Source organism: Thunnus albacares, chromosome 8 (genome assembly GCF_914725855.1).
Source record: "Thunnus albacares chromosome 8, fThuAlb1.1, whole genome shotgun sequence".
In the NCBI taxonomy this organism is placed as follows: Eukaryota; Metazoa; Chordata; class Actinopteri; order Scombriformes; family Scombridae; genus Thunnus; species Thunnus albacares.
Window position 1 is genome coordinate 8,819,190 of NC_058113.1, and position 9,178 is coordinate 8,828,367.

Below are 9,178 nucleotides of genomic sequence, written 5' to 3' on the forward strand. Positions count from 1 at the left end.
GTTTGAGTTGCCAGTCATGCACTGACGAATAACTGCCATAGACACTGAGTTAAAGATTTAGGTTACTCTCAGTCACAATAAGCTCTGTGGTTTTCTGGTAATGTAGGTAAAGCAGCAACACATACCTCTTAACTGAGAACAACCTTGGCCTCCAGTGGAAACCTGTTGCGAGGGATGTGAAAGGGAACAGACAAAATGACAGGACTGAGGAGAGTTTCTGTGGCTTGTATTGGATTGCATTGCCCTGAAACTCAAGCCTGTGTGGTAACAGGGTACAGCCACTTAAGATGGCAAGATAGCCACGATGATGGACAGTTTAATTTTTTATATAATATCATCAACGGGTCATACTTTGCAACAGGGAGAGAGGAGAGGCAGAGTTTAAGTTTCCAAGTACAAAACACTCTATAAAGTTGTTTAATGGAAAATAAATATTTACTTGGGTTGGTATTTTTTCCCTAGTTTAATTTAATGCCAGTGGCTAAGGTAACTAATAATCTCTCACTGGCACACTTGGTTCAAATGTCTAATCTTGGAACATATACATTTATAGGCACCAACAACTGATAGCCAGTGTACATGTGTACTTTGCATGTTAACAAAACCTCCCATACTTCATCAAACATCTCATGATACTCAATTATAGGTCTGTATACATCTTGTAGATTAGAGGACCTTAGCAAATGATGGAAAAAAAGGAGGGGGAAGCCTGCTGCATAATGTCTAGCTGATTTTACTTTATAGTAGACTACTAAACCGCTGTAAATGCACACATGCTAAAATCCTTCTCTGTTTTCCATCAAGCTGCTGTGTAGTGGCTATGTTAAATGTAGGTGGTAAGCTCATATATCTAATTATACAATAGCCAAACATTTTTTGTTAATGAAATGGAAGGAGTGTAATTGAAAACTTCAGCATAATTATTGCTTGGCGAGCGGCTGGCTTCGGAAAATTGCACATGTAGGAAGAGGTCTCAGCAGGGGTACCCATGACTTATGATTCAAGCCATTTCAAAAATCCTTTCAGAGCGGCACACTCACATGCACACGCCCTCACACATTATTATCACTGTAAAACAGGCAGCCAAAAACAGCAACATTACTTAAAGTATGAAAGAGTACGGATATTATACAAAGATCATGGTTTCTTCTCTCGTTAAATTGTTACTGTTGCCTCAATGACTTCAAAACACATTTCATGACTGTATTTGCAATCTTCCTTAAGGCTGAACTTGAAATTTTTTCTATATGCAGAGTGTGTAATGGGTTAAAATAGGTGAGGATATGGATAACTTGGGACATCACCTCATGAGGTCTTGCACAGAGAAACCAGAGCAGCCGAGACACATAAAGCCAGGTCAGAAAGGCTTGGCAGCCGCGGTAACAATGTTTGTCACAACTGCCCTCTTTCCATCCCAAGCTCAAATGAGAGAAGTCAGAGAAATATGGGATTACCATGAGTTATTTATGACGCTGAAACCCAAGAGCCCTCTTTATGAAATCATCTCTGTTGATTGGGTGTTCTTACGTCATGCAGAATCTGATATGATTTCAAATGGTTTAACATCAAAGTCGCTTGTTTAAAGTATGAGTAGTTTTGCACACGTTCAATCAAAATACAGATCTTTATCGGCATCATGCTGATTGACATGAGCGGACTGTTGTGAAACAGATACTGTGGCTGTCATAGTAATTATGGATTTTTCTGTTCAAAGATACAGCCGGTGGGGTGTGGGGCATGTGGCCTTGAGTTGGGCAAAAAGGACAACCTTTTGAACTGTTACCTTTATAACTTCTGTGAAATAAAATCTGATAAGTGTAAGTGATAAAACTTGATTTATTCTGATAAAAAACCTTTTATTTACAATGTATTTTACTTACATTTACATCATAGACCTTATGTTAACTTTATTTGCTATAGTGATAGAATGGTAGTCTTGTTGCAATACACAATAACCAGGGTCGAAAACTTGTACCAAGCAGAGAAATACTCAAGGGTCCAATCAATGGCAGTCCATAGTTAATGAACTTTCTGACCTTTAGGAAAATGTACACTGCTTAACCAGATTCTGTGTATTTAATAATTCAGTTAGAGAGTAGGAGAGCTGAATAGAAGAGCATCTCTCACCCAATATAGTCAGGAATATCATTTTGTCCAGAGACAACAGTTGACATTTTATCGGCCAACAGAAGAAAAAAGCTCATTATGGAGACATCTGTTTCTGTGGGTTTTAATAAAAAAGACAGAATGAATCTTAGGCATTGGACTAGTGGGAAAATCTATGCGGCAAACAACACTCCTGGACATTAGTGTGGAGATGGTGGTCAGTAAAGTGAATTTACATGTATGAACATTACTTTAAAGAAAGTGTGTGGAAGAAGTAGAGATGAAGAGTGGAGAGGAGATACTACAGTAGCTTGATCTGCCATTGAGATTCTTCTGAATGGGAGATCATAGGTACATTATTGATGAGTCTCAGTTTGAGTTTCAGCTCCAGAGGAAATGATAAGGTGTAATGCAATGGTCTACTGTGATCATGGACAGCTTTGTCCTACATACTATATGGCAGGCTGCTAAGGTGGCAAACTGCTGCCACACCATATCTCTTTTTTATTTCCTTTTAAGTATTTATTTAAACCATAGTGAGAATCATCATTACATGGCTGGTTATATGGTGCCTAACAGCCAAAATCACTTCCAGGTCCTCAACCTGCCGCAAGTACAAAGTAGGAGAGACGTTATTTCTCAGTAGACTTAATGGACTAATTTGAAAAACAAATATGAAAGGGAGATCTTAAGGAATACATTGGATGTTTCCCATTTGGTCCAATGGTAATCTTGTCCAGGATGTGATAATAACATTGGTGGAACCTTCTCAGTGTTTCTGGTGGAGAGCTATGCATGCAAAATCTTCAGCATTAAGTATGTAGTACTGTCTTTATTGCTATCTAACCTAAAATGTGTCATTGTAAATTAGGATGAAATATTATAGGAACGTTATGACCTGGACTAGAATTTTTTTAAGTCCTGTGCATTAGCTTTTTTGGTTTGCTTTTGGGGGAATCACTGATTTGTAATCATCTTCAACAATGAAAAAACATCTGAGATTTTATTTTTGAAGTAATGTGAAGTAGCATCTTTACATCACTGTTTTATTTTCATACTGTTGACACCGTTATTTGCTTACAATTGCTTGCAAGCAGCATGCTAAAGCCTTTACTAATTGGGAATACTGACCCCTGTCTGTTTAAGTGAAACACTTTTAATGCACACTATAAGCTATATGAATTGAAGAGAATAAGCAATGCCAAAGAGGAAAGGGGGAAAAATCAGCCTCCTTAGACAACTTGATTGTTATTGCACAGTGCTTACGGTGTTTTCTGGGCCTGCACATGTAATCAATACCCTCAGGCAATTTTAAGCGTGATCAGTTTGGATGGATTATTGCTTGGCAGGAAGGCTTTTACATTGATCCTCTCATCATGTCAATCACTGACAGTGACAACTCTGAACTCTTCAAATTCCATACATCAGCAAGTGCTGTTCACAATCTGGCCACATCAAAAACAGTATGAGTCAAGAGGGTATTGCAGGATCTGCTGAGGCTGGGTTTCTTACATTTTAATGCACACTGTAATGTACTTCAAGGCAATTTCAGTGCTCAGCATAATTCATTCTTCTGTTGGTTCCCCATTGCTTTTAGTCACTGCATCAACATAACACAAATGATATTCACTGTAATCGCTTACATAAAAAATTACATGCATTATTACAGGCTTTTGTGTTACACACCCATCATACATTAGCCTCAGAGAATAGTCGATTAGTTCTCTGTATAACTTGAGCAAGCAAGTAAAGGAAAGATGAACCAACTGTAAAGTCAACACTTGATTCTGCAATGCCTAAAACGTATCTATATTTAAAAAAAACCCCAAACATCTGATTTTCACTAAACTGAGCAGTTGAAATGGTGACAGATGCATGTTAAGCTACATATTTAATTTCAGTGGTAACAGAACAAGAGCCTGGCCTGCCATATTTGTCAGGTGCTACTGCTGTAGTAGTTTTCCAAGCCTTGTCCTTATTCGTTCCTGCAGCTACTAGCAGGGCTGAAATCTCATCTAATGAACAGCAGATAGCAGAGACTGGTCAAAATCAGTGTGGGGAAACTGGGGCTGGCTGGTGAAACACAGAGTGAGTTGTAATATCCTCAATTTCTCCCAGCTGGAGTAGGCTACAAGCATGTAACCGATAGTGTCCACATGCATATTTTACACTACAGTCCAGGTGTAAAGTTTCAGCACTTGCAAGGAACTGAACAGATTTCACAAATTTAGACCTAGAAATGTAGGAGACTAGCATATATAGACTGAAACTGCAACTAAATGTCTAAAACCTGCCTGCAAAATCTTTTTGATAATAGGATGTTCACATTATATGGAAATAGAAACATTATACATTACATTATACATTATATGGAAATATATCATATTTACCATTTCTTCAGTTTATTCCAGAGGAACTCTACAATGCTGTTCACAGCCCTAACCCTTAAGCACACTGTCCTGTGTAGCAGAGATTATATAGGGCAAAGAATAAAAGCACTTCATTGATCTGTTTCTTCATCAACACTTTCTTCAAGTTTATTGTTGACCTTTTCTACATTTTGAGTGTCTCAATGTCAATTAGTGCTTTTTAAACAGCTGAACCTTTCTCAACTTTTGAATGTGACCCACTCTCTCTGTTTGTGCACCTCAAAACACATGGTAAATCAAAATCTCTATGTGTTCTATTTTAAGAAACCATTACATTGAACTTGGTGTGTGTCTGATTTGGTTGCACATAAGTAGTAGGGTTAAAAAAAAGTCAAAAGAGTGGATCATGGTGCACATAACATCACTGCAATTACTGGCAACTCTATAGGCCCCATACACCAATAACACAGTTAAACTAGCCGATTAAAGCTGAAATAAGTCAATATTTATCATTGCATAACTGCATTACAAAACTCCATTTTCTCATAATGGCCTCTGATAATGAGGAAGCTCTCCATGGTCATGTGACTGAAGTGGAGCCTAATCATTGGACTGTTACAGTAAGTCATGACAGTTTATTGGCATGGAATTCCATAATGGCACAGATCAATAGCAACCCAGGAGGCTTTCCTCTCAGCCGGATTTGACACATTTGAATAAGTACTACTGAGGGGGAGCAGGCTTGTGTTGAGACGATTCAATCCCTCAGTGGGCAACGACGTGTTAACCAGACTGATATTCATCTGCCAAGGAATAATCCCAAGACAAAACAAACTGCAGCAGTAGGTACGAAACCCAATGAAAAAGCCTCAAAACTTCCCTGCTTCGGGACAAGGCTGATCATCAAAAGCCATGAAAACAGTCTGAACAAATAATGCCCATACGTTCTGAGAATAAAAGATACAATCAGGCTCGTGCCCTTCTCACCCCTCCTCCTCCTTTGAGATCTCTGTGTTGGGAATAATATAAGGCTTGAGGGAGCAGGTTGTGAGATAAAAGGCCACATCACAATGATGATCTCTATCGATCGGCAACCTTGGGCACACAGAGGAGGTCCGGCATTTGTCACGTCGAAGCTGAACCCAATAGCTGATCCTTGCTGCACTCTGATGAATTGGCCCTGTTCGTCAAGTTTGTTTAATTGATGACGTGTTCCCTTTCAGGTGGACCACCACTATGTTCCACGCATTCATTGATTTTCCAAAACACCCCCACCTTCCCTGTGCTTCTTTTTTCCCGCTTTCTTTAAGGACCTAACACACACAGAACAAACCCACCCACCACCTTGACTAGACCTCAACAACATGGCAAAAGGAGTGTCCTTCAACCTGCTTGTGACCTGCCAGTTAGACTTTCAGAGATGGATATACAGTGCCTCTTTGTTAGTATAGAGGCCTGCTAGGTGTATCAATTTAAAAGTGTTATGAGAAGTAAGGAAAGTCAAGGGGTTTTTCTCTGCTTGCATTTCTGCTGAATGGAATAAAAGATGGAGGAGTTAGCTGAAAGTTTTCCCTCCAATAATTCCCATTAGAACACAGGTTCTGTGACTTAAATGAATAGTGATGTTCTCCTTAACTTTCTGAACCCCTCTCACTCTATTTGCACTCTGTGGCAAGTGGCGTTAAATGTAGGTTATGCTAACCACTGACTACTGTTGGATGCAGTCAAATGCATTAAAAAGAACTGATGTGAACTAGTAACCACAGGCATCTCCTTTGGTGAGCAATACCGAACTGTTGATACCTCACTGTACCAAACTGTTAATGATTCAAATGATTCACCAGACTAAAGTGCACCACGCATCAGCAGCTCTCAACAATCCATACAGGAAAGAATTTGAATTTGTAAACCACACAATCCTATTCCAGGGGATCTGGAGTCCGTAACTTTGTCATCTTGAGAGCCTGCATGAAAACTAACACTTGCTGGAGCAGCCAAGCAACCAGTCAAGCGCTAGGTAGGCAGCTTTTGGCCATCAAAGGGAAATTCCAGCCTAATGGGGTTTCAGAGTTTCCAGTGTATCCCTCTACCATCCGCAGAGAACACCGATTACCTGAGGAGTGTTATCACACACACAAGCGCACACACCTTTCACACTCTCTTAATTTTGGAGTTTGTACTTCAGGTGGATGCACAGGCTTGAGACAAGCAAAAATTAGTGTGGGCCAGAATTTGACTTGGAATGAGCATGAGACTGAATTTGTGGGATCATCATTACCGGCTTTTGAATTTAAACAAATACAAAGACCAGCTTGCGTATCGCCTCAGCAAGCTATGGATTGACTCTAGAGCTGAGACATGGAAGTAAAACACAAGAGAAGCAGCATCAACAAAGGCAGAGAAATTGTGCAAAAAGCCACACTTTTGGATTTAAAGCACCTATCTCAGATCCCAGAGCCTTGAGAATGGGATTGGATTACTGTCGGTTAGATTTACTCCTGTGGCTCTTCGCCACTACATCATCGTAGGGCCCCCTGCCTCTGGATCAATGGGGATATTTACTGCGCCTGTTTCAGGGAGACTTTCACAGTAGGCAGGGCATTAAACAAACAGCCGACAGCCCCGTCCCAATGATGGCCTGTCTGTTCACACTGTGCCATGCCCAAATGTCACACATATTCACTTCAAACAGGTAGCTCAAAAATACGAGTGAGGTGCAGATAAAACAAAAAAGCCAGAGCAATTTACTCTGTATGCTGAACAAAGAGGAAAGCTGCCACATTTAAAGAAAAGAAAAAAAAAATATCCAGGAGAAATGGAAAGGCATGTTATGTTTACTTTTAGATAATTAGCCTTATAACCCACTCTAAAATTATACTTGTTAAAATCCTCTTAAATGGACACACCTCGAATAATTCCTTGTCTGCATTCCCCTGGTTTCTCATAAACATTCTGTTTTTAACAGTAAAATGAAATTGCACTTCACATGTTAGACATTCCATTGTGTTGTATTGTTTAATGGACAGAAATAACAGAACAGCAGCAAAAAATCTGGGTAACATGCTGAGGTTTTGTTATGGAAATAACAATCCTACAGTGTCATAGTTTATAACCTCATTTAACCCCGTGTTGCGTTGGAGAGTCATAGTAATTGAAATCACTTGAGGTAAAACAGCCCTTCTTCACAAAGTATTTCTATGAATCTCCAGCAACACCCCATTGAATTATATTATACATTTGAGAAGAATTGCCATTTAGATTCTCAAACAAGAGTCCTTACATGCATCTATACTGGCTGTCTGCAAAATCATTTGCTAAATGCGAGCACATGGGTCAAAAAATGTATGGAATGTATTTTGTTTCCACTCATATATGAGCAAAATAAGTGCCTTCATAGAGAAAAACAGTAGGAATGAAATTTCTTCATTACTTGACAATTCCACTGACTAAGCCTGTGCGATCAGCTGACAGCGCAATGTCAAACAATGGGCTTACAAACGGCAGCACGCATTACCGGATCAACCCGAAGAGCTCCCGAGGGCAGACTTAACTCAGATTCATCAACATGAAAAGTAATATATCTGTGAAAGTCAAAGAGTAAAATAACACAAAAATAAACTCTTATGGCTTGTTGATGAAAGCTGATGTAAGCTGGACTTTGCCAGACCAATCACCACTTCAGCTGCAGTGGATAATGTGCTAGTTGGCTGACTGGTTTTACAATGAGAGTTACACAGTACATTGTTGCCCTCATACTGCATCTTTCTCGTAATATATTACTATATTTTTGCTTCTTTGAGGTTTCCAGAGTAGCTCTGGTAATTATAGTGTCTATTAATTGTCGCTCATACATATCAGCTGCATAAGAACACCTGTTAGAAACCATACAGGCATCCATTTAAACAGACAGGATGGGTGAACACAGAGGAAATTTTGAAATCATCAGATTTGTCGATTTGGAAGGGCTTCAGCAATGATTTTCTTTTTTTTCCTTTAAGAATGATTTATTGTCATTTTCTACTATCTGACATGGAAATGAGTTTAAAACAATGGTAATCTTACTTTCTATAGTGAGGAATTCAGGATCAAGGCTATAGTCACATCTGCCAGTCCAGTTATAGCATAGATAAGAACTGAAAAAAAAAGCTCTTTTGTTCCCAGTGATTGAAGTTAGCATTAACTTTCATCTTGCACCTGTGTGCACGATTTTCACAGCAGGGATATTTTTTTCTCTGAAATTCTATTTCATTGTTATTTTAATGTTTGAGAAAGTGAGGACATAGGTATTTGTGTGTGAGAGTGAGACTGTGTGTGTGAGAGTTTGTTTGTGCGCACACATGTGGACCATGTGTCAAGTGTAATGCACCAGGAGGGAACGCTGCGAGGAGGCCACCATTGCTTTACGGCTCACACACACGCACACACACACGCACACACATATGATGACTTAACTGAATCTCAAACGGCATATACTACTATCCAGACACAGAGCTGTCTCACACACATCTACACTGCCACGGCAGTACAGGAAGGTATGTAAGTTTTGAAGTGAAATACCTTGGCACACAAACACAGATTGTCTCACACATTCACGTGATTTCCTGATCTCCCATTGTATTACACAATACACTGGTTCAGACGTAATGCCAATTTTGTTGTTATTATCAATATGTCATCCTTTGTCAGCATTCTGTTGTATGGAT